The sequence below is a fragment of the Ambystoma mexicanum genome, chromosome 4q (assembly GCF_040938575.1).
Source record: "Ambystoma mexicanum isolate Mex_15411 chromosome 4q, UKY_AmexF1_1, whole genome shotgun sequence".
Lineage (NCBI taxonomy): Eukaryota > Metazoa > Chordata > Amphibia > Caudata > Ambystomatidae > Ambystoma > Ambystoma mexicanum.
Window position 1 is genome coordinate 773767362 of NC_090928.1, and position 24526 is coordinate 773791887.

Sequence of the window (24526 nt, forward strand, 5' to 3'; positions counted from 1 at the left end):
GAGCAGTTTCTGTGCTGCTGGCTGCTCTGAAATCAGACTGATGGTCATGGAGACAGCCAACAGATTGAGTGTGAAGATTATGCTGGGAGATGGCCAGCTTTCCCAGGAGTTTCTCCAGGAAAGGAGTGATAGAGATTGGATAGTAATTAGCCAGAAGGGAGGGATCGGCTAAGGCCTTCTTGTGAAGAGGGTGCTCAAGAGAGTGCTTCTTGGGAGAGAGGAAGGTACTCGAGGGGGTTAGACACAGAGGGGCTCATTTTCCATGAACTGTAACGTAATTGCATGGCGTACAATTTTGGGTAAGGCTTTGATGCCATGCATTAATGTCATTGCTCGTCACAGCACTGTTATGGCATAGAGAAGCGGCAGCACGTAACTTGCATTACTGCCACTCCCTTCCCCTCTGCCATTCAAATGCTGGGGATCCCTATGGAGTCTGCAGGCTTTATGCGCCTGCAAAAAACAGGCAGACTCCATAGGGATCCATTGTAAATGCTGCCTGCCATGATGGCTGGCAGCATTTCCTTCATTTGCACAAAGGAGTGCAAAAGGTAAGGGCAAAAGTCAGCACCTCACCTTTGGCACCCTGCCAATGAAATGATGAAAAATTGGCAGCAGCGACCCACTTGTGTGTAAGTCTACACCCTGTTGCCGCATTACAGGCTCGTGGAAAATGAGCCCCTGTAGTCTTTTTTTATGAGAATTGCCAAATGTATCTCACTTAGTCCCGCAAGCAGGGGATTGCAAACCAAAATGTGTGGGCCTAACATTTCTACAGCTCTTGACTGTATAATGTAGTTCATGGTTGGCTTAGACGGGGCATATTGTTTGTAGAGAGATAGGCTAGGATTGATGAGGCTGAGGATGGGTTGGAAGCCCTGGCAGATCCCGTACACACCACCTACTGGACAAGGTTTGCAGTGTGGAATGTGGTTCCACTCTGTATATAATTCTGTCAAATATCCACAATTGCACCTCTCGTAAGCAAGCCGTTTAAGGGACCTGCGGACTTCCACATTAATATATAATTTGGTGTCATCCGCATAATGGTGGTTGTTGACGCTGAATGTATCTACTTAATGTCGAGCCAAGTCACATGGGCACCCAGGAATTCAGATCAATAGTTGAGCAAGTGAACGGGTCTTTACTGCCATAGCTGAAGTGGCATATTGTTGCGCTCCTCCCCTTGTAGCAGTGGTGGCACAATTACTGGTTGTTGAATCTTTTTTGTGCCAGTGGCACCCTATGCAGTAGCTTAGTGTTGCTTTTCCCTAACACCAGTGGCCAAAGTGGGCGGGAGTGGTATTGCTCTACATTTTTTAATTAAGTTTTACCGTTCATATACTTTTAGTTAGAAACCGTTCCGCATTGTTTTGTTTTAAAATAAAAGTGTAGGAAGAAGTTGAAACTTGCACTTCAGTGCACTGCACTGAACGTTCCCCTACACAGCAGGAGTATGTGTTTGGGTGTGGATCGTGGGAGTGGGCGTGGCAATGGAGTTTGTGGGGGGGCAGGCTACTAGGAAACAGTTCCACTACTTCCTTTGCTACACTTAGACCACTGCCCAAAACAGGCCCTACCACTGATGGAAGAAACAAGCTTAGAAATGGCGAGAGTTCTGCTTTTTTTTTTTTAGACTAGTGTTTGGTGACGGATAGATCTCTTCAAGCAATCCTCGTCACAGTAGCCCAGCGCCCAGTCAGGCCCAGTACTTGTTTATTAGGAAACACGTTTGGCAAGGCTACAGCTGAAAGCATTGAGCTGTCCTTAATCGAACGCCTTTATTGATGCCTAGACAAAATGGACGGAGAAAGAAGGCCAATCAGTGTCGTCAGTGGAGCGCGACCGCCAGGTGTGCCAGCGTGTCTCTCTGTGCCACCTCATTCGTGTTGTGGCATTGAGAATCCTGCAGACGAAATGAATTGGTGTTACAGCCACTTTTGTGATTTTTCTTCCTTTTCTGCTCTGTTGGAGATGTGTCGTGTAGGAAAGGATGTCACTTTTCTCTGCTGCGCTGCTTGAACAGTGTTATTAAACTGGGTGTTGACAGCTGAGGCCGTGCTTTGATGGCTGTGATTTAGCAGCTTTCCTTTTATTTTTCAGTGCCCCTTTCCGATTTGACACACCTAGAAGCAATTACACAAATATAGTAACTTTTTAATCTAAGCAAAATAAATGTATGTTTACTTTGTCACATCTTCCAATTAATTTCTGGCTTGTGATAAATATAAATACAATAAAGTGCTGCCATATTCATTTTGTTAGAGAAAATAAAACATTTGTGGATGTTCTCTTTTTAACAGCATAAGGTTTGGGCACCGAAACAGCTTTTGTTATTTCCCAACAGCTTACATTTGAGAGACAGGAATATTTGTAAATTATTTGGTTTAGGGAACCCGTTACATTGCTAAACGAAATGTGTGGATGGTACATGGTTGGGCAAAGTAGACAATTGTCACAAGGCTGCGCATCCGACAAAGAAGCTGATGATGGCAGCATGGAAAATGTTTTATCTCGATTCACGGTCTTAATAATAATTGGTTATTTATAATAATAATTGGTTATTTATAACACGCTTAATACCGAAGAGGTTTCTAAGCACGGACCCGGGATTCGAACCTGTGTTCCACTGCGTCATCTTGATTCCAAAAATATCGGTATTTGTTTCTTGAACAACGCTCACACAGATGTATGTATGTATGCATTGGATTTATAAGAATGAGTCTCGTTGAGGAACAACAGAACGCTGTACAATGGGGACACAGCCAGGGGTTACAAGTAGGCATGATGAATCTGAGATGATCATCCGAGAAACCCTGGTCTGAACCCCTTCTCATGTGGCCAGGGAAAGGCAGCCACTACCTGACCCTTGGGGGCGGTATTATGTGGGAGGATCGCATGAGGGGAGATTCAGGTCCAAAAGAGTGGGAGAATACTTTAATTAATTTCCCTAATAAGCATATCCTATTAATGGCATATTGTTAAGTTGAAAATCATTAAATTAAAACAAATCAGAACATTAGGGACTTTAAGGTCCATAATGCCCAGGTTACTGAGACGAGGAAGAGGGGCTCAGAGGTGCAGAACTGTAGTGTGCAGTCTGATGGTTCTGATGACACACACCCGAGAGGGACTTTTAGTCCAGCCGAGATGCGTAGAGAAACCGGTTAGTTGGCCTCTGTCAGGTAACTCCAGAGTGCTCCGATACGGACCGCTGGCTCAAACAAAACCTTTTGAATACCAAACTATTGAATTGAAGTAATGTGAATGCAACGCTTATCTTAAGAGATATTGTGAACGTTGTAACAACTATTGCCAAAGCCAAAAGGGGGCAATATTTAAAAACAGTGTAGAACAATATTGTAACCAGCATTGTCTCACCCAAAGAAAGACAATTAAAGACATAAAAAGTGAATGTGATTTACCAAGATCACTTGTAGAAGAATATCATAATCAGTATTGCCTAAGCCAGTGATAGGCAACTAAAGGAAACCAAAGAAGGCGCAATAGAGGTCCTCCTTGTGACAGTTCTCAGGGGGGAGAGAAAAATAATCTGCATAGCCAGGGGCAAATGAATCAGTGTCAAAGACATCAATGTTTACTGCATCCTATTAACTCATTGTGCTTGTTGGAAATCAAGCGATGTATCCATGAAACAATTGTTGATTTAACTTTCCCCACTGAGGATTGAAGTGTGGAAAGTGTGAAGCATACCCCACCTCAAAGTATTGATAGTAGTTGTAGGAGTTTTATCCTGACAGGTGAGTACACCAGGAAAGGGGCTCTTAGTGGTTAGTATTGGCAGGTGAGTGGACCAGTGTCAGACATCCTTCTTCTCAACGCAGAGGCAGCACAAACGCGGCTAGAACACCTCCTTCCCCGTCGGGTCTTGGTACCTGGGAGCAATTAACACAGGCCACCTTGACCCTTGGGGGAAAGAGGGTCAGGGTCCGATGATTGGATGGGTAGAGGTTGTTTAGGAACACCGGGAAGAGGGAAAGGGAGAGGTTATGGATGGGGATGGGGAAAAACAGGGTAACATGCTCCTCAGCTCCGGCTCCTGTATCTGGAGTTCTCCGCCCTCGCGCTCTCTTGCATTCACTTGCAATCTCACTTATGCCATTTGAATGGGGCTTTTGTACTGGAGCCCCTGACCAGTTACTGTGTTCAGTTTACATTCAACCATGCACACTGTTATGCTAAAGAAGTTAGGCCTTTGTACTGGAGACCTCAACCAGTTACTGTACTTGTTACTCAATCACAATCCCCACATTACTTCATGGAGGAAAACACTGTCTGCATTAACATCATACAGAAAAGAATACACTGTACTCCAGTTTCTAAATGTGCCCTTAAATAAACAATTTAGGTTGCACTTAGCTTCGGCACTGCTGGGTAGTCTTCTGGTCTCTTCGTGCTGTTAGACCACTATGGCGTTCAGTACCTCACATGCACTGCAAGAGGCAAGATAAAAGTCAGTATGGAAGCGCACACATAAGCGGATTCGCTGTTTAGGGTTAATAGTTCTGAGTTAGCAATTCTACTCTATGGTCTTTTCAAGTCTAAACACATGCAGGAAGCACGCTTCGTCTAGGATCACAATCGCGTGTTAGTGGTGTCTCATGCTGGGTTATTGAATGGAGCGCCATGCATTCCTAAACCGCTTTGGGCGCGGTTCCAGTTCGGTAGTCCAAACGCGACTTCCTCTAACAAAACCGTCATAAAAATACAGCCGGAACGTGCACGCTTGGTTCAGCACTTATCTTTTCTGTCACGTGCGGCCTGGGGTAGGCTAACAGGCGGCGGCGTGCCCCGCGTAGGCTTGCCGTCAGGAGCTCAGGCTCTGCACGTCCTTCCTCTCTGCTGGCCGGAATCGCAAGCGTGGGGCTTAGGGCGCGGTTCGCGCATGCGCATTCGCGCGGGCCTGGCTGACTCCGTCCCAGCAAGCCTGTGCCACACACGGCCTGCTGGGAAATGTAGTTCTTGGGCTGTCCTTCGTCCCGGAGGCTGTTTCCTGAAAAAGGGATGGAGGACACAGCTGGAGAACAATGTGGGACGAATCCTACGCACCATTAGGGCACCCACCACACTGCTAGAGCCCCTACCAGCCTCAATCCTGACAGTACTCCCCCTCCCACCTGCAGGCCCAGGCTTAGATGGATTTGACAAATGAAAAAGGAGAAGGAGCCGAGGAGCATGGATGTTTTCAGCGGGCTCCCAGGACCTATCCTCCGGGCCATACCCCTTCCAATATACTAAGTAAAAGAGTTTACTCCGGGTATAACGGGAATCAAGAATTTTGTGGACCTCAAACTCGGGGTGCCCATCAACCAGAATGGGAGGAGGTTTCTTGGTCCTGGAAGTGGCCGGGGCTGGTTTGAGCAGAGCAATGTGGAACACTGGGTGTACTTTCATGTGTGCTGGTAAAGTCAATCGTACAGCCACTGGTCCCACCATTGCTTGTATAGGGAACGGGCCGATGAACCGGGGCATGAACTTTCGTGATCCCTGTAGCCGGAGGTGACGAGTGGACAGCCACACCCTGTCCCCTACTTGGTATTGTGGACCTGGCCGCCGTCCTTTATCTGCTTGGTGTTTATAAGCTTCTTTCGCTGCTCTCAAGTTATCCTGTACCGAATGCCATATTTCCTCGAGATGTTTTTTCTTCTCGGCTGCCGCTGGTACTTCTGGTATGTGTCCTAAAAGGACTGGCTGAAAACGGGGATGATACCCATAGTTACTGTAGAAGGGAGTCGTCTTGGTTGATGTATGTATCGCGTTATTATACGCTAATTGGGCTAGCCAAATAACGTCCGCCCAATTTTCTTCTTTACCAAGTGTAAGGCACCGGAGGTATTGTTCAAGAGTTTGATTCAACCTCTCGGTTTGCCCGTCTGTTTCTGGGTGGTAAGCGGTGGAGAGTCGTATGTCCATACCTACAGATCTACAGAAGGCCTGCCAAAATCTTGACGTGAACTGTGGTCCACGATCAGAGACGACAATGTGCGGCAAGCCATGCAGGCCGATGACATGCTGCAAGAACAAGTCTGCCAAAGTACTGGCTGATGGGGTTCCGGTGCATGGAATAAAGTGAGCCATTTTGGTTAGATAATCCACTACTACATTAATAGTGTTAAACCCTCGGCTTAGCGGTAGATCCACAATTAGATCCATAGACACAGAGTGCCAAGGAGCAGGAGGCGTTGGTAAGGGTTGTAGAGTTCCTGATGGCCGTTGATGATCTGATTTGTTTCTGAGGCAAGTTTCGCACTGGGTTACATACATATGAACATCTTTAAGTATGGATGGCCACCAAAAGTGGCGTTTTACTAACTCAATTGTTTTTACTTTCCCAGGGTGACCTACGAATGAAGAGTCATGACACCATTTTATGGCTTGTTGACGCAGGGGCGTCGTGGGTAAATACAAGGCCGATTTAAAAAAAGGGCAATCCTTCCTTTATAGTCTGGTCTTTATTCTGGCTAGCCCATTGGACTAATTGCTGTGCTGACATTGCTTTTCTTACAGTATCGAAGACTGCATCCACTGCTACACTCCCGATAACACGACTGGGATCAACCATTGGCTTAGGCTCTTCTACTCTCGTGGTGGATTGATCGGGATCTGGTTCCGGATATCTTGATAGAATGTCTTCTTTTCGATTTTCGACTCATGGGCGATAGGTGACTACAAAATCATATTCGGAGAACTGCATGGCCCATCTTAGCTGCCTGGGACTGAGAGCCTTTGCTGATTTCAAGAACTGCAAGTTTCGATGGTCAGTATAAATGGTTACTGTATGTCGAGCCCCCATAAGGTAATGCCGCCATTCGTCAAACGCCGTCTTTATGGCCAACAGTTCCTTGTCGGCTATGGCGTAGTTTTGTTCTGCGGGCAATAACATCCGGGAGTAGTAGGCAACTGGATGTAATTGTCCATTTTCTGTTCGTTGCCAAAGAATGGCCCCCACAGCATAACTGGAGGCGTCCGTCTCGACAATGTATGGTTTGGTTGGATCAGGATGCATTAGCACCGGGGCGGTAACGAAAGCCCTTTTTAGAGCCTGAAAGCCTGCCTGAGCCGCTTCGTTCCAAGAAAAGGTTACTCCCTTTCGTAACAGTCTAGTCATGGGCTGTACCTTCTTAGCAAATCCATCTATGAAGCGACGATGAAAATTGGCAAAGCCAAGGACAGTTAGAATGTCTTTTACCGATTTCGGTGAGGGCCAATCCAGAATGGATTGTACTTTTTTCCTGTCCATGGTGACTCCTTGAGGTGACAGAATGAACCCTAGAAACTCCACAGTGGATTGATGGAACTCACACTTCTCGAGTTTGGCGAATAGTTGATGTTCCCGAAGCCTCTGTAGAACTGCCCGGACGTGTTTTTGGTGGTCCTCCAGGGTTTGGGAATAAATCAAGATGTCATCGATGTAGACCACCGTGAACACGTACAGGTACCCGCAGAGTACTTCATCCAGAAAGTGCTGGAAAGCTGCTGGGGCATTGCATAGGCCGGACGGCATAACCTGATATTCATACAGGCCAAATTTTGTCCGGAATGCCGTTTTCCACTCATCACCTTTGCTTACCCTTACCAGATGATAGGCCCCACGAAGGTCCAATTTGGTGTATATTGTTGCCCGCGCACCTAGTCCAACAACACTGGAATCAAGGGCAAGGGATAGCGGTTCTTGATGGTACTCTTGTTGATCGCCCTGTAATCTATACATGTTCTGAGGTCTCCGGTCTTTTTGGGCACGAAGAACAAGGGGGAGGAGACTGGAGACGTAGAGTGTCGAATAAACCCGTTTGCCAGATTTGTTTCTATGTAGTCTTTCAAGTATTGGTTTTCTGCTTCGGTGAGGGCATATATCCTACTACAAGATAGTACTGCCCCTGCTTCCAAATCAATCCGGCAGTCAAATGGCCGATGCGGTGGTAGGGTTTCGGCGGCGGCTTTGCTAAAAGCATCCCGAAAATCTTGATAAACCTTAGGTAGTTCTGGAAGTGCACTTCCTGCGACGTACTGCGAGACGGACACTGAACAGTGTTCTTGACAGAAGACGGAATCAAAAGTAACTGAACCGGCTTTCCATTCCACCTGTGGATTGTGAAGTCGCAGCCAGGTCAATCCCAGGATGAACCCGAATTGAGGGGCCGCTATTACATCAAAGCTAATTATTTCCTGGTGTGTGGTACCTATTTTCAAATGCAACGGTTCGGTTTGCTGAGTCACTGGCCCTGAGACTAATGGGGACCCATCCACGGACTTCACTTCCTCTGGTAGAGTCTTAGCACGTAACGGAAGACCCATTTTCCGAGCTAACTGAACAGCCACGAAGTTACCTGTGGCGCCTGAATCCACCATCAGAGTGACGGGTACCCGTTCTTCTTGCCAGTGCAAATATCCGATTACTGTGATATGGGCTTCTTGGGTAGTGTGCACATTTGCCAAAATCAGTGGGGTGTTTTCTGCTCCGCTCGCTCCTACCACCCTCATGGGCGAGCTTTCTCGTTTCCCGAAGGCCCTCCTTTAACTGGCTTGGTAGGACATTCCCGCATGAAGTGCTCTTCTTTTCCACAATATAGACATAATTTGTCTCTACGCCTCTTGTCCTTCTCCTCCTTGCTCAGCGGACCTCCCACCGAGCCGAGTTGCATGGGTTCCTCTGTTCCCCTCTCCACTGCTCTGGTTAGTTTTTGCTGGTCCAACCTCACAATTGGCTTATTGTCCCATTTTCGCTTGTCCTGCCGCCGCTCACTCTGTCTTTGATCCAGCCTGAGTGCTAAGTCGATCATAGTGGAACATTCATCTTGTTGGGGATCTACCTGAGCCACGAGGTCCTTTACGTCCTCCCATAGACCCTGATAGAACAGAGCCATTCTTTTTTCCTGTGGTCAGTCGGTTACCATGGCCAACCGGTTAAATGCTGTTACGTAAGAAACCAAGTCTCTGCTCCCTTGTCTTAGAGTCAATAGTTCCCTGTCTTTAATTAAGGTTGCAGCTCGCCTATTGAAGATCTTGCCGAACTCTTCAAGGAAAGTGTCCCAACTCTAAAGCAGAGCGTCATCCTTTCGAACTAGGGGTGTGGCCCAAGAAGCTGCATCCCCACTCAGATATGAGATCACGAAGGCTGTACGGGACTGTGCTGTAGGAAACACTGCCGGCTTGGTTAGGAAATGCAATTGACATTGCATAATGAATTGGTTAAAGGTTTGTGGGTCACCATGATACCTTTCGGGAGCTGCTAGAGGCAGTTGAGGTTCAGTAGCTACCTGTACCTGAACCGGGGTTGGCAGAGGTGCCCTTGGTAGTGGAGTGGCTTGGGCTTGTTGTTGGATAGTAAGGGCATGCACCTGACCCGCCAGGTTCTGATAATCCTGCCTAGTTGCTACCAACTCAGCCTTGAGTTCTTGGAGTAGGGTCACTGCGTCTGCCATGGTTGTGCTGCCTAGGCGTCTGATAAATACTTGGGCTTGCGATTCTGTCAGACGTCCTTCTCAATGCAGAGGCAGCACAAACGCGGCTAGAACACCTCCCTCCCCGTCGGGTCTTGGTACCTGGGAGCAATTAACACAGGCCACCTTGACCCTTGGGGGAAAGAGGGTTAGGGTCCGATGATTGGATGGGTAGAGGTTGTTTAGGAACACCGGGAAGAGGGAAAGGGAGAGGTTATGGATGGGGATGGGAAAGAACAGGGTAACATGCTCCTCAGCTCCGGCTCCTGTATCTGGAGTTCTCCGCCCTCGCGCTCTCTTGCATTCACTTGCAATCTTACTTATGCCAGTTGAATGGGGCTTTTGTACTGGAGCCCCTGACCAGTTACTGTGTTCAGTTTACATTCAGCCATGCACACTGTTATGCTAGAGAAGTTAGGCCTTTGTACTGGAGACCACAACCAGTTACTGTACTTGTTACTCAATCACAATCCCCAAATTACTTCATGGAGGAAAACACTGTCTGCATTAACATCATACAGACAAGAATACACTGTACCCCAGTTTCTAAACGTGACCTTAAATAAACAATTTAAGTTGTACTTAGCTTCGGCACTGCTGGGTAGTCTTCTGGTCTCTTCGTGCTGTTAGACCACTATGGCGTTCAGTACCTCACATGCGCTGCAAGAGGCAAGATAAAAGTCAGTATGGAAGCACACACATAAGCGGAGTCGCTGTTTAGGGTTAATAGTTCTGAGTTAGCAATTCTGCTCTACGGTCTTTTCAAGTCTAAACACATGCAGGAAGCACGCTTCGTCTAGGATCACAATCGCGTGTTAATGGTGTCTCATGCTGGGTTATTGAATGGGGCGCCATGCATTCCTAAACCGCTTCGGGCACGGTTCCAGTTCGGAAGTCCAAACGCGACTTCCTCTAACAAAACCGTCATAAAAATACAGCCGGAACGTGCGCGCTTGGTTCAGCACTTATCTTTTCTGTCACGCGGGGCCTGGGGTAGGCTAACAGGTGGCGGGGTGCCCCGCGTAGGCTTGCCGTCAGGAGCTCAGGCTCTGCACGTCCTTCCTCTCTGCTGGCCGGAATCGCAAGCGTGGGGCTTAGGGCGTGGTTCGCGCATGCGCATTCGCGCGGGCGTGGCTGACTACGTCCCAGCAAGCCTGTGCCACGCACGGCCTGTTGGGAAATGTAGTTCTTGGGCTGTCCTTTGTCCCGGAGGCTGTTTCCTGAAAAAGGGATGAAGGACACGCCTGGAGAACAATGTGGGACGAATCCTACGCACCATTAGGGCACCCACCGCACTGCTAGAGCCCCTACCAGCCTCAATCCTGACAACCAGAAAGAAGAGAAGTTGAAGTATTGCAATGGGATAGAAGGTTGTGGTGGAACGAAAGTGGTACATCCACTGATACGCTTTATTGAACTAAGGTGAAATCATCCTGTCAAAACTGTGTTGCTCATGAAGAAGAAATCTGATGTGTTGAAGAGTGGTTGATCTTCAGAAAAGAGAATAAATATATTGCATACTGTCTTGCTGTATGAAGAAGAAATCTTTTTGGTTTATCAAACAGCAGCTCGTGGATACTTTATTGCCTTGAAGAGTGAGAAATCCTATTGGAAAATAAGACAATTATATTGCGAAGTGAAGAACCAATGGAATGAACAGAACTTTGTGTCCTATATCAAGTGGAACTTGGCTATTGAAAGAACTTTCCTGCTTTTGACTTTTGGTTGGAAACATCCTTTTCTGTTCCAGGGGAAGGGGAGTCGACCCTGGACACAAGGATTTATATTTATAATTTCTCTTTATGAATCGAAATGTTATTTTATGAAGCCATATAAATCCTGTATAATTCTGTTGTATGTATGAGTGTGAGGAACAGATATCTTTGGACATTAGGTCATTTTCCCTTAACTTTAGTTTTGATAGGTAAGAAAAACCTTGTTAGGCTAGGGAAAGTTAGGCGTTTGTCTCACCCTTATTGTTTGATAAAATGGCTACTTGTGAGAAACCTCTATCTACTTGTCTGTCTTGCATTTCTGACCCCCCACATAGGATACAGGAATAGCAGAGGAGCTGGGAAAGGTAGAGTGAGCAGCAGTAGCAGAGACAGGTGGGACACAGAGACAGCTGTCTTTGAGGACCTTCCACACCAGTGCTGTTGCGCCGCCCCACCTACTGTTTGTGGTGAAATAATGAGCAGCCTGTGGACAGACATTAAACTCAGAGGTTGTTTGGCAACTATTCAGAGTTCTTATTCAGGGGCTTGACGTGTGCTTCCCATGCTGGTGTCAGTTGGACAATCCTGTTGCATGCTGCCCCTCCCAAACCAGAGAGATCTCTGTGCCTGCCTGTATCCATAATTATAAAAACTAAAGGGGTGTTTTTGAATGTAATGTGTATGCATACATACATGCAGGAGTTTGAATGAGCGTAGTTGTGTGTGATTAAATCTATGTGCTTCTATGTGTGCACTTGAAAGTGATATGCATGCTTGGGTTTAGCGGGGTAGCCACATCAAGATTAAGAATGTTTTTAGTGGCAAAACACATTGTGGGGACAACATTAAAGTGATTTACAGTGATGAATGTTTACATATATTGGTGACGGCAAAGAGCAGAGAATGCTAACATATTTTGTCTACTCAACTACAGGAAACCTATATACACTGGCAATTCTGGCATATGTTTACACATTAATAATGGCAATGTTGGCATATATTGTGGATGTAGACTGATAAAAGTGATGTGCCGGCATATATTGTGCCACAAAACACACCCAGGGCTAAATGATAGACTGTGCGGTCCTAAGTACATTCCAGCCGTTTATAATACATTGTCGTAGCACATAGGAATGGTATTGAAGAACACAATTAAAAGGTAGAACAATCAATTCTCTTATGAATTAAGTGAAAACACACATATAGCCTGTCCCTAAAATGAAGGACACCATGTCCCTAGCCAAATGAATTTCTCCCTAGGAGATGGATGGTGCACTGCCTATCTAAAAGCGATAGCAGAAAGGAATCTCCCTATCCAACATACATTCAATAAAATAGCAGATATTAGGTCACAGAAATGCCTTACAAAGACACAACACCATATCCGTATGTCTTTTACCGAGTGTCATGGGTTTATCCTCACATCTGGAATTTCAATCTATGTTTTAATCACTAGTTTTTGGAGGTAGTCCTGGCTACTCAAACCTAGCTCTGATAATCACTCTAAAATGCTTCTGGAATAAGAGCAAAAATGCCTAAAGGCAAGTATAGCTGTCTGGCACTAATAAACATTTTGTTTTATACGTGTACACATATATTGCGATGGACGTGAGAATGTTCATGCCAAGTTGGGTCGACTGGTTTTTATGCTTTTAGTGGTTGAAATCATCTTCATCAGGACCATTTGTATTTTTCATGTGGTTAACTTCTTATCTGGATCAGCATTATGATCAAGATGTCACCTCCGCTTCCTGTAAGGAAACTTAAGGTAGAGAACAGTATGGTAAGCACGCATCTCAATATAAGCGTGTTACTATTGTGTTTATTACCTATACTGATAGTTAATTCTGGTGCTATAAAGTAAAGGAACCTACTTATAGTGTCTTTGTGCAAGCACCTAGTCCATGCGGGGAGGCAGGAGAGGTTGAGGGAGGGGGAAATACCTATATGGTCCCAACACCTGTTATATGGTCCCTTGCAACGTGAGCCACCTCGTTACTGTTTATCTATATATAGTGTGGCTCTTCTAAGTTTGTAAAGTAATCCGCATGCAGCCCTGTGTTGTGAAAGGTTATGAATCTAGCCAGAGTATCATACCCAGAGGCTGCACAGCAATTACTTGCCACTCGTAGAAAGCACAACACAGGCGCGGGCACTGCACAGCAGACATCTAATCGGTGGATAAGCATCTCTTAATTTCTGTTGGTACAAATATATCTATTACACTTTGCCATGCTGACATTATATTGCTGAAGTGCTGTTTGCCATGACAACAAAAAACGTCTGGGCTTACCTCAGCATGTTCATAGAGAAGCATGTGTGTTCGGAAGGCAAAACTGTGAAAAGCCAGAGCGGGTTCGGTCTCTCGGTTTCCTGTTGGGGAAACAAGAGAGAACGCGTGCTGGCTGTAGACCTTTACAACATAAAGTGGTACTTAGCTCAAGAGATATAAATGTTTGTATTTTATAAGTACTGTTTGCTTACCAGCAATGTGTCTGGACGTGAGAATCCTCGTCCGCATGTGCTGCATTCGGACGTCTCTGTGGTCGAGGAGGCTAGCGCGCATGTCGCAATACTTTCTATTTCTATCGTCCCTTAGCTGTGCGCCATTTTGGGTTGGGCAATTTGCTGTGGAACTAGTGACAGCTCTGTTATTAACGCTGCAAGCAGAGTGTAATCAAGTTATAGTACGTTGAGGTCTGGGCGGCTCAGACTGCACTAACATCTATGGATTCATGTATATTTGTAGATAATGCGTTGGGATCCTCCATGTGTATCTGCCATCTGGTGTCCATGAACGTCTCTCTGGTCTCAAGTAGTCACATGCTCTGTGTTCCGCAATCTGCATATACATCTAGACTAACGTTATATACATATAAGGCCATGATAGTAGGTGACTATTTTCCAAAGTGCATACAGGCTGGTGTAGATTCTGCAGGTCGCAGAATGTGTACCCAAGTGTGAATGAAGATGTTAAATAAACAATGTGCACAAATATATTATTGGGCACTGAGGACTGAGAACCTATGCTGGTTTTCTGTGGGTGTCATATCATATATTGCTGCATCCACTGGATCCTTAGAGTAACGCAGCGTGCTCGTCTGCTGTATAATTGAGTCTTTGCATACTGATTTTGCTATGAGTATGTGTGAGTGCCGCCTATTGTGCCACATCATGAAAGTGATATACAGTGAGAATTATGGCATATATTGTGGGCAGTACTTCACGAAAGTGATGTACAGTGTCAGTGTTGGCATGTATTGTGGGTGCAGCATCATGAAATATTGCTATATATTCAGGGCACAGGTACAAGTATCATGAAAATGTTGTGAAATGCTCCTGTTTACTGTTGGTGACCTTACTTCTATTGGCTTTTTTTAAAATCTCTTTTTATTCAGTTTCATAAAAGAGATACATTTAGTCATGTAACATTCCCCCCGAATCCTCCCCCTTCTCCCTTGTGCAGCATCTTATCCCTTCGCGATGTCTTTACGAGTCTACAATGTCCAGTATTCGAATATTGTGGGGATACCATTGTAGCATATAGTCTTTGTGTCGGTGTCGGATCACTTGACCCCAATCCTCCTAAAACGCATCATGGGCTACCTGAAGCTGGTAAGTTACCCATTCAAGGGAAATGAAGTTCCAGACTTTTTTCAACCGCTCATATATCGTGGGTGGCGTGTTTTTTCCATAGCTGGGCGATCGACAGCCATGCTGCGATTACAAGGATCATGAAGCCCCTTTGTGCGCTTTTGTCAGTCTCCCTGGTCCCGGGTCCCATATCCCCCCATACAAACCCTTTCCTTAAATAGTTGTGATCCTCACACCATCTCCGCCACCTGTTTCCCCCCTTCCTCCCAGAATTGTTATATAACGGGCAGGTCCGCCAGATGTGCTTCCAATCTCCCTTCTCTGTGCACCCTCTCCAACATCTATCTGATGTTGTCAGGAACATTGCATGCAGTCTCTCTGGTGTATAGTGCCATTGGAGGAGGACTCTTTGCCACATCTCCCTCACTTGTATTGAGTGTGTAAGTGTGGGGATTATTCCCCATGTGTATTCGCACCATTTTTCATTATCCTTTCCCCTCATTTTTTTCCAACTTCACCATATAGTTCAATCTAATTTCCTCACGCTGCGTATTCTGGAATTATAAATGCTCAATACTAGTATCGCATGACCGTATTAGTCATGAAATATGTCTTGAATGGTGTCAGTTGTCTAGTGGCCACTTGCTTTAGATGGGATGTTGCTAACCAATGTTAAGGTTGTGTGTATCTGAATTTATCTATTCCTGTCAGCCCCAGTGCTTGGGTGCTTTCTTGTAATGTCATCAATGTCTGCCCTTGGTACAAATCTCTAATTGCCCGACATCCTGCCTTAGCCCACTTCTCAAATGAGTTTCTCCCTATCCCCGTTTGAAAGTCGGGATTCCCATATATTGGTAGGAATGGAGAGGGATATGTTGAGAGTGCCCCTTGTTTAATTGCTGCATCCCATATCTATAGCCCCACCCCATCACTTCACTAATCATAATATTCGGGTGCTTATGTTGACCCTTCAGCCATAGCAATCCCGAGAGTGGGGAACCCCGCCAGCGCCCTATCCTGCTCTGCCCATATGCGTTGTGGAGTGCGTGCACACCACTCCTTCAGAACCCTCAATTGGGCTGCTTTGTAGTATCTACGAAAATGGGGAAGTGCCAGTCCACCTTGATTTATAGGAGCCGTCATCATCGGCATTGCTATCCTCATGATTTTATGTTTCAAAATATATGTTTTAACTGCCTTATTCAGGGATTAGAAAAACTCTTTTGGTATTCTGATTGGTAGCACTTGGAAATGGTATATTAACCTTGGCAGCACCACCATTTTAATTGCCACCATTCTCCTCCACCATGAAGTGTTTAAGGGGTTCCATTTCCCTAGGTCTGCTTTTACTCTTTCTAACAGGTCCAGGTAGTTTGCTTTATACATTTGGCCCAGTGTCGTTGTCAATGTTATCCCAAGGTATGTTATCCCTGTCTTTGACCATTTCACGTGTAATTCCCTAGATATGGTTCCCACAACTTCCGGTTCTTCCATTAAGTTTAGTATAACAACTTTTGTTGAAAGATTTTAAGTCCGGATATTGCCCCAAAGTGATCTAGTTCTTGCACGAGCTCCACAAGGGACTTTTTGGTTCTGTTAGTGCAACCAACATGTCGTCCGTGAACGTCATTGTTTTGTGCTCTCTTGCCGCCATTTGAATTCCCTTAACGCCCTTTGTAAGTCTTACTCTAGCCAACAATGGTTCCAAGAATATCGCATATAATAGGGGCGATAACAGACATCCGTTTTGTACCCCTTCCTAGGTAAATAGATTCCAACACTATCCCATTTAGGGCCACCGCATCTGGGGCGAATGATAGTTAGCTTCTACCATGTGGAGGAAGTTCTGCCTGAACCCCATTTGTTTCATTGTACGGAAAAGCTGCGACCACTCCACCCTGTCGAATGCTTTCTCTGCATCCATTAAATGACGGCTGCCGATGTATGCGTTTTCTCCACTTTCTCTATCAGGTGGCACACCCTGCGAGTGTTTTGAAATGTTTGCTTCGTTGGAATGACCCCTAATTGATCTGGAGCTATAAGTGCCGGAAGCAAGTTTGATAGCCTATTTGCCAGCACCTTCACGTAAGGTTTTGCATCTAAGTTTATCAAAGCTATCGGGCAGTTTGAGCCAGGTAGCTCTGGCTCTATCCCTTGTTTGGGGAACACTACCAATTTCACCTCATTCATTGAACGGGTGATGTTGCCTTCCCCCTAAAAAGTGTTGAACAGTTTCATTAATATAGGAGCTAGGCTGTCGTGATATTGCCTATAAAAGCAGCCAGTAAACTGTCAGGGCCTGGTGCTTTGTTTCCTGGCAGTGTTTTAACTGCTTTTCTGACCTCTTCTTCCACTATATCTCCCTCCAGAGTTGCCCTTTCCTTGTCCGTCAATCGGGAGAGAATCAGGTTTTCTAATTATTTCTCTTGCTTTTCCGGACAGGGGATGTCGGACTTATACAATACTTGATAATATTCCTGTAGAATCTACCCATGTCCTCGTCCTTCGTCTTGATCACCCCCCGATCATCACAAAGCCTCACTACTGTCCTGGCTTTCTCTTGCGCCTTTAGTTGCCTAGCTAGAAGCTTATCTGCCTTGTTTGCTTTTCTATAGTATCTATGTTTTAGGTATAGGAGCGCTTTTCCTGCATGCTTGGTGTGCAACATTCCCAGTTGGCCCTGAACATGTCTAAGGGCTTGTCTGAGCTTATTGGTTGGATTCTTTGACATTTCCCCTTGGATCTCTTTTACTTTCCCCTCCAGCTCCTCTTCCCACCAGCGCCTTTGTTTGTCTCTACTCACTTTTATGGCTATCAATTCCCCCTTCAACAATGCCTTAAATGTATTCCACACAATCCCCTGTTGTACGTCTCCTGTGTCATTCGCTAAAAAATATTGCTGTATTTTCCCCCTGATGAAGTCTGCTATTACCTCATCTCTTAATAGTTCTACTGGTGAAACTCCACTTCCACAAACCTCTAGTACGATAACTCATGGAGAAGATTGCCGTGACCGGGGCATGGTCCGATAGAGAGGTGGATCCTACTTCGATGTCTCTGACCTTGCCCACCAAACCTACTGAGGCCCTTATATAATCTATCCTTGATAGTGATAAATTCACCTCAGAGTAATATGTGTATCCTCGGGTTTGTCCCCTCACCGCCCTCCACACATCATGGAGCGCTAGCCATTCCATTCTTTTTTTCAGGACTTTATAGGGGGTCTGTGCCACCACTAGCTTGTATGTAGTGCTCCGATCCAAATTTGGATCCCATGCTATATTGATATCCCCTGCAATTATGATTTCACCGCATGCACAAGCTTCCAAGCTAGAGAGGACCCCCTTCAGAAAGCCATCTTGACCGGTATTAGGAGCATAAATTGAAGACCGCGTTGGTTTTCGATCTCCAAGTCTTATGTTCATATACAGAAACCGCCCTTCCTTATCTTCCAGTGTCCCTTGTACCTTTATCTCCAGACCGTCCCATATCGCTATCATAAATCCAGCCTTCTTCTCCCCTGCATTAGCTTTGTATATTTGAGCGAACCCCCTCAGTCTTAAGAGATGTTTGTCCTGTTTCCTAGTATGCATTCCCTGGTACATTAAAACACCTGCCTTCGTCCCCCACACAAGGTGCTGCACCTTTTTCCTTTTAATGGGGGTGTTTAGTCCCCTCACATTATACGTTAGTACTTTTAGTGTCTCTATCTTGAGGGTTTGCCCTTCTACTCGTTGTCATCTTCATAGCTTTGCGTGCATCCCCTTGTCCCCCTTAAGTATTTGCCCTTGCCCCGACCCCAACTTCCCCAACTGCCCCTCCCTCTCCCACACTTCCTCCCAACCTGAGGAGGGACCAGGTTCCTATGACTGCTCAGACGCTGTGTCTGCCGCGCATTGCCCTCGTATCTCCCAAGGACATCCGCGTGGGGAATGCTAAAGCCCACTATGAGTTACAAGAGTCTTCTCCTCCCGCCCCTATGGCCCTTGCTCATTATAACATTGGCGGTTTGTTCACATCCCAAGTCTTACTTGTCTAACTTGTGGGCTGCAAGCCCAATCTCTGGCCTCTCAAACTCTCAAAGACCTTCATTTAGTTTTCTTAGCCCCCCCGTCCAACCTTTTTCCATTCCCCCGGCTGCCTCAGGGTTTTGTCCCCCCCTTCGTTGGTTCCCATCCGCATCGTGTATGTCTCCTTGCAGATTCAGAATACGTTCCCCTTCTTCGCATGTGGTGATCCTTTGCTGCCGTCACTCTATCAGCCAAGTTTCTTGGAAGCATAAAATGTCACATTCTTGAAACGAAAAGTCATGATTAGAGTCATTGAAAAGGTGGGAATGTCATCTAGTATTCCAGGAAATTATCATTGGTTGTGAGGAAACATGGTTTCATGGACAGTCCCCAGAGTAGTAGGTCCCCTACTTAATGATGACGCTAACAAGGACCAGTCACGGTCCTCCAAATTTGAGGTGAATTTTGTTTGGTCCATGAAAGTAATATTTAATTGACCATGATTATCTTTGTTTGTATTGATTTGTATAGGTTCAAGTGAGCTATAGGCAGTCAACTTGTCCTGTTGGATGATAGATGTCACCTTAAGGTCAGTAGCTGGGGTGTTTTTTATTCTAAAGATACCATAGCCTAACCGACCTAGGACTAGTACTTGGTCCATAAAAATGGACGCAATTATGCTTGAATCAAAGAATATATGGTCCAAATCAATTTTGGGAAAATCACCAGGTCAATATCTTTTGAGGAGATTTGTCTTTGGCAAGGAATTTCATGAAGTAGAAGACGCTGTGTCGATTTAGTACAGTAGGGTATAAGGCTTGAAAGATGCTTTCCAACCCCAATACCGCTGACGATAAACAGTTTGGCCAGACATCTTGTAGTGATTATAAATTACATTGAGGTGCTTTGTCCATCTTTGAGAGCAGGTTTCATTTTTCTTCTAAAGTACAAAATTGAGCAGTATTGATATTGGACCGAAGGCCCCTTTGCATATTGTCAATCTTCCCAGATAGCAAGCATTTTTCTTCTAGGGTGCAGAAATGTGTGGGGTTCTTAGCCAACACAGACTCTCCTTGGGTGTTTGTTATCAATGGTGTGGCTGATGTTTCTGATGTTTGCAGGTCGTCTTCTATATTCTGGATTGCGTATTGTAAGGAAGGCATGGCATCAACCATCAACAACAAGACAGACACATGTGAACACAGTTCAGGGGTGTTTATTGAACTTCAAATAAGGGTTTGATAAATGCCTACCTAATCTTAAATCTACATATGACAGCAAGCTATGACCATCAAATAATAGTAAACACAGTCCTAGTCATGTCTTGTCAAAATAAAAGGGCCTATACTAAAAAAGAAAAATTATTGCCAACCCTTACCGGTAAATGTAGTGTGTGAAACAAGGTTATGGAAAAGAAAGAAGTGTTCCAAAATTATATGTCAGGATGTTCAGGCCATTGACCTCCCTTCACAATGTTTTCAGCACTGGAAAAGGTGGTTCACTCGAGTGTAACACAATCTCTGGCTTCTTTAGTACAAGGATACAGTTCAAGCAATGGCATCAGGGCCTTCGACGCACAAGTCTCCTTGTTCTCAAAGTCTCTTCACCTCGAGGGCCTGATTTTCATGCCTTGAAACACTTGTGTATAGGCACGTTCCAAAATGCCATACCATATCATATCATTTAACCAAATAAACAACAAGTTCCTTTCCTCTTTAGATTCTCACAAGTATTCAATTTAGGTGATTCACTATTTACCCCGGATCCCCCTCAACTGGGCTCAGATCCCTTTAGCACAATGTTCGTCATTTTGGATCCCGCTCATCCGGGCTCAGATCCCTTCTATGCAATGTTTGTAGGATATTCCTTTTCATGGTGACTCACAGTTCACCCTGGGTCCCCCTCAGCCGGGCTCAGATCCCTTTAACACATTTAGTCTCCCTCAGCCAGGCTCGGACCAATGTCAATTTTACATCAAGTATCGAAGACTTTCGAATGTGCACAGGGTGCGGCTTGACTCGTTGCAGGACCACATTCGATGTCACAATTCCTCTTCTTTTAATGTTTGTTACCTTTCAAGTGGATACCTAACGGAGACTTTCGAATTAGCACCAACATGATGCCGTCCACTTTGTCTATGGTATCGTGCTTCAAAGTTCAGTCACTCTTCAGCTGATTTATTTATATTTGCAGTGCTTGCCACATATGCTTCATATGCTGTTCTCTTCAACTTTCTTTATAAAATGTTGCCACTTGCAACCTTGGGTTCCACACTGAACGGTCTGGTGTCAGTCTCCCAAACTCACCGGCTGTGCTGTCTTCACTGGTGATTTATTTTTGTAGGAGCCAAGGACAGTACCACAGCAGCAAATGTCTCTCCCTGCCTTGACTATCGATGCAGGAGAGGCCCGGGTACCTCCGATACACAATGCAGGATTCTTCAGCTTTAATTCCAGGTCTTAAGTTTCCTATTCTCGAAGGCTCATGAAGGATATGGTCTTTCAGTGAAAAGGTCAAGGGCACTTCCCTCCTTGCGATCCTCTCGTCAGAGGATTGCAAGTCAGCTGTGTGTAATGATCAGTAATTGCCTGACCCTGCCTGACCATTACAGTGTGACATGTCCGGTATAAGGCTCGGGTGTTCGTCCATTTTCCCTCACAGAGAGTTGTCCATGAGACATTGTTCATGTTGGAAAAGGTGGGGGGTTGAGTCCCTACGTATCCTACCTGGTAGGATGGGGTAAAGGTGTTACAGGGAAGGGGATACCACGTCTCGCCCTCTGGTGTCCCACCTCCACTCCCCGAACACCCCTCATCCAGGTGATCCTCCTGCACTGTTCCACCCCCAGGAACTGGATCCAAAGGTGATGGTCTTGTCCTGGCCACCTGGATGACAGATCCCTGGGGAACACCTTCAGGTTTCTTACAATATGTAGATAAGTCTGACATGTATAAGGAACTCATGGTGGCAACAGTAAAGACAGACATAAGTGATCACAGTTCAAGGGTGTTTATTGAACTATTAATGCAGGATGGAAAAACGCCTGACCTAAATCTTAGATTGGAGTAAGCGTTGAACATCAAATGAAAACTAAGGCAGTCCTAGTGGGGTTGTTTCAAAATAAAAGGGCCTACAGAAAGAGTGTGGGATAGGGTATCAAAATAAAGGAAACAGTGTTCAAATAATAAGCGAGGATGTGATTGCCTTGAGGTTTCCCTTTCCCGGGTTTTTAATTTTTAATTTTAATTTTTTTTAAATATTTTTATCAGTTTGTTATAAACTTTTAAAAATAGAACAGAAGAGTCAAGCTAAGTAAACTCACATTTTCCACTCCTTATGTCTTCTAATAGAGTAGTTATCTCGCTGTGAAGTCCAAATGACTTAGTCCTCTTTTCGTTCCGGCTATCGCCTTTTAGATGCTCTTCATAGTAGGCAAGAGTGGTTTGGAAATCTGATCCAAAAAGGTCATCAGAGGGTAGGTTAATTTTTTGTTCTGTCCTTTACAGAGTATTTGCCACCATTCTGCTCCGCTTAGCAATGGTCTTTCTGCAATAAAGGTTCCAGGTGTCTCGTTCTCTGTGTTATCATTGCGGGGCAAAACAGGGTTAGGTGTTTTAGTGTTTCCACTGCGCCTTCACAAAGTCTACCCTTGTTGTTGCTGTATGGATTGATTTTTCGACTTTCCAGTTGTCTTTTGTGTGGAATAGATTAAGGCGAAATCTCATGAACAAGTTTCGATGATGTTGTTTCAGAAATTTTTCTAGATATTTAGGTAACTTGATCATGGATTTTGTTTCATTACAAATGTTTTGCAACAATCTGTGTTTGTGCCTTTGGTCGACAGTGTCAGACCAGTGTCGGTTCCAAAGTTTTCTTTTTACGGCTTCAGAATTGAACTGCAGAGTAGCCATAGACGGGGTAATATCCGCAAATATTTTAGCTCATCAGACAGTCCATTCTTTGAGAATTGGTTCATTCTTGTAGTTGCACTGTGAACGTAGAATGTTGAACTGGGGAGGTGTGTCCTCCATCATGATTTTTCTGTAAAGCGAGAGAGCACTCCAGGTCACTTGTGCGTTTATTGAGGTCAGGCCCAGTTTGTACCTTATAATGGCTGTAGGCACGCTTTTAGGAAGATGGAGTAGTGTACGCCAGAATGTGTTCTCCAAGGACAGCCTAAGGTGCAGCCTGCTCCGTGGAGTAGTGCAGGAACTGCTTTCTGTTTATAGAAATATGTTATCGATACTAGTGAACATTTGCAGAACGTCTTGTAGATGGTGGATCCTTGCGCTATTAGTTGCTTGTTTTTAGTCTTAGTGATAGTCACCCACTGGGAGTCATTGATGCTTGAGTTGATCCACATCCCCAGGTATCTTATGGAGTCTGCTCGATTTAATGTGTCTTGCCCAGTGGAAGATCTTTTTATTTATTATTTTCCTGCCTTTTCGGTTTTGGAGAATCAAGATCTCTGATTTGTTGGCTTTAATATTTAGACCATTATGTTCAACCTAGGTTTCAAGTGAATTCAATTTCCTTTGCAGGCTGATTGGTGTCAAGTTTATCAGCACAAGGTCGTCAGCGTAAAACAACCATCCCAGTTGTTCTCCATTGATTTCTGGTGAGAAAGAGGTGGAACCTTTCAGTGTGACCCCTATATCAGATATGAACAAGTTAAACAGGAGTGAAGCCAATGGGCAGCCCTGTTTAACACCAAGTGCGTTTTGATCGATTTAGATAATGTACCCGATTGATCAAGGTGTATTCTTATTTTAGTGTCTGAATGTAAGGCCTTAATCGCCAAAAGAAGGCTTGTCGGACAATTCCATCCTTTTAGTTTTGACCACAGTAGCTCTCTGTCGATGCTGTCAAAACAATGAGCTTGGTCTACGAAGGCCTGGTAAATATTTACTCCTTGTTTGAATGCTTTCATTTTTAACATGTTTATCAAGAGTATATTGAGTCCACAACGCACTCCCCATACAATTCCTGTTTGTCTGCAATCATATTGATGTGAAGTCTTAATCCATGTTGTCATTTTTGTATGAAGTAGGGAGGCGAAGATTCTGCCAAGTACGACCAGAAGTGCAATTGGGCAATCATTTTTCGGGTCCGTTCCTATGCCCTTCTTGAATGTCAGGACCACAATTGCACTTTTCCACAAGGTTGGAATCACCCTTTCTTCTGCTATATGTGAGAATAATGACATGAAGAAGTCCACCCATTCCACAATAGACTCTTTTAACACCTTGTTGGTAATGCCATCTGTGCCCAACGCTCTAGATGTGCTGGCATGTTTAGTCTTTGCTAAAATGTCCTCCTTGTCAAGATCAAGTTCCCACTTGTCCAGATTGGGCAGAAGTGGATTTTGAGCCATCCCTTTCTTTTTATATAGCTCACCGTAATGTTTGGTCCAGACGTCTTCTGATACCATGTTTCTTTGAAGTGCTTGCTGAGATTCGTTTTTGTTGTTTATAAGCCGCCAGAAGTCTCTTGTATTTCTGTTTGACAGGGCTTGCATCATGGACTCAGCATTTCGTTGTTCAGTTATGTGTTTGTGGGAGATTATCCAGTTTTTGTATTTTCGTCTGATTTTCTTCTTCTTGGTGGCTTTATCTGCAATCTGCAAATGTGCAATTGACCTGAGCACTTTGCGCAGTTCTCTTTTTCTTACTACTATTTCAAGGTCAAATGCATGTTTCCTCCTAAACCCAGATCTTCGAAATCCCAGCTGGATTTCGTTATAATG

At 45.0% G+C, this 24526-nt stretch overlaps 1 protein-coding gene across 1 annotated transcript in view; it reads left to right on the top strand.

Moving 5' to 3' along the window:
* LOC138467292 (ADP-ribose glycohydrolase MACROD2-like) overlaps nucleotides 1–24526 on the top strand; it is a 1886603-nt gene that overhangs the window by 818043 nt on the left and 1044034 nt on the right. The gene's annotated exons all lie outside the window — the stretch shown is intronic.